The sequence below is a fragment of the Python bivittatus genome, unplaced genomic scaffold (assembly GCF_059951505.1).
Source record: "Python bivittatus isolate LINGU-HERP-01145 unplaced genomic scaffold, Pbiv_v1 ctg000610_np1212, whole genome shotgun sequence".
NCBI classification, from domain to species: domain Eukaryota; kingdom Metazoa; phylum Chordata; class Lepidosauria; order Squamata; family Pythonidae; genus Python; species Python bivittatus.
The window spans coordinates 1,043,882-1,046,331 of NW_028277088.1; positions in this window are offsets into that span (position 1 = coordinate 1,043,882).

Below are 2,450 nucleotides of genomic sequence, written 5' to 3' on the forward strand. Positions count from 1 at the left end.
TTATACGTGTGAACGGCTTAAACTGCCCTTGTGAAAACGTTCACCACAAGCTGAAACAGCCCTGAGCGGCGACAGGAGGAAGAATCAGGAGCCGGTGGCCCAGAACACCAAATTGTTCGTGCTCACAGGCCATGTCTCAGGGATGCTATAGCTGCCAGGCTGACCTAGCAAGCAGGGATCAATGAGAAGGTCACCCAGATGGGTTTATGCAAAACATTCCAACGTTATGCTGTAATTTACACCGTCTCTGCCTTTTTCCTGGTGTTGTCTTTGAAATGTAGTAGGCCAAAAGTATAGCAGCTGTAGCAAAGTGCCAGTGCTCTGCTGGGAGCCCAGTGTACACTGCATCTGTAGGCATGCCAATCAATTTATGTTGTACTGTATTTTCAAATTGATTTGGTTGCTTCAGGCGAGCCAGGTTTTGGCCACAACAGCTGGAACAGTGACCCAGGAAGGCTTTTTTGGTTAGAGATGAATGCAAGTAATCAAAATAAGGTGACAGAGAGATGTGGGGAATTAATTTTATTATTTTCCCCATTCACTGAGCTCCCTTGTCTGAGAATTTTCCATTGTCTTGTTGCACCAAACCACATCATGGTTTATTTGCATGTGACCCCAGCCACTGTGATTTTGTCAACAGGCCAGTCAAAAATTGTGGCTTCGCGTGAGGCGTGAAGCCAGCCATGTGGAGACCAGCTCCTGTTGAACATTATAAAGTCTCTTGGTCTTGCAGGCTGGGAATTGTGAGAGCCAAAATCCAACACATTTGGTGCATTAAATTTCTTTGGAGGCTGAAAGTTTTATAGAGGGTGCTTCTGCTGCATCTGTGTTGGACTAATTTTTAGCAGAACTGGTGAATCATAGAGTCCCAGGGTTGGGAGGAGGCTTGAAGGTCTTCGAGGCCAGCTCTCTGCCCAGTGCAAGAATCCTCTTATTATCCCAAAAGTCTGTCCAGTCTTTTCTTGAAAACTTCCAATGACGGAGCACCCACAGCTTCAGGAGGCAGGCTGCCCACTGCTTCAGAGCTCTCACAGTCAGAAAATGTCTCCTTATTTCAAGTTTGGATCTCTCTCTGTAAACTTTCACCCATTTGTTCTTGTCCTACCCTCAGGAACCATGGAGAATAAATCTACACTTTCTTCCCTGGGACAGGCCATCAAGGATTGGAAGACTGCTGACATATCTCCCCTCTGCCTTCTCTTCTTTAGGCTAACCACACAGTTCCTCTAATGTCTGTTTGTAGGATGTAGCCTCCAAGCCCCTCACCATCTTTGTTGCTCTTCTCTACATTCTTTCTAGTTTCTCACCTTCCCTTTTGTATTGTGGCAACCATGCTGGCTGGGGAATACCGGGAGTTGAAGTCCACCCATCTTAAAGCTGCCAAGGTTTAGAAACCCTGCTCTATCCTGATCCTGGGATGCGGGATGAAGTCTGCGAGTCTTCCTCCAGGCAGAGTGCCTGAAAGTGATTGTGAAGCTTGACCAACGGGGACCAAATCCTGGCTCTCTTGGCTCTCCACATTACATGCTGCCAGCTTTTCTCCTCGTTTCTTGAGACCTCCTTCTGCCTTGTCCCTCCAGAAACGCGTGGTCTTCCCAGATATGTCTTCTCAGTGCAGCCTCCAGCCCCTCCGCTTTCTCCTCCAGCAATGAGTTTATGACTTGGTGCAGGTGTGGCTGGAGCTCTCCTCGGGGAGGAAGACAAACATGGGGCATATCCCCATGGCTCTTGCCTCCTCCTCCAGGTCTATTCATCTTTTGAAGACTCTGCAGATGGAAAAAGCTCCTTGTTTTTAAGGAACCTCAGGAACGCCTTCAGGGATGGACAGCTCTGAACATCCCCCCTCGGCATCCAATTCGCGGCTACCAGCTCTGGATTTTTGCAGCCCACATCTGGTGGACTTCGTAGACCACAGCCAGGGCAGAAAGATGCTCCAGCGTGTGGAAGTCCTCACGGCCCCTCTCTGGGCATCCAAGGACGACTTTTCCCCAGGGCGACAACGGCCTGCAGAGCCACCATCCCCGCGTGGGACTGGGTGGGCGAAGAAGACTTGCTACCCCAGCCCTGTGGCAGTTTCCACGCCTTGAATTGGCCAACGCCGGCTGGGGATCTCAGCAGTTGCAGCCCAACCCTTCTGGCGGGCGAAGACTCGGGGAAGACCGCAAAGTGGCAGATCCCGACGTGAATCGGCCGCCCCGTCCACAGAACGCGTCTCCTTTTCCTCCGCATCTCCCCGGGTTACCGCTACAGCGGTCGCCATTTCCCCATCTGCCCTCCAGGTGGCGCGGTTGCTCTCTGCCGCCTTCCTGCGGTCCGCTCTATCCTCCCCGGAAGTCCCGCTCCATGGTGGAGGAGACACCGCTGGGGCTGGGCCAGAAGGGCGGACCCCGCCGCCGCCGCCGCCATAGAGACTCCGCCTAGCGTGGCATTCTGGCCCAGAGCGGAAATCC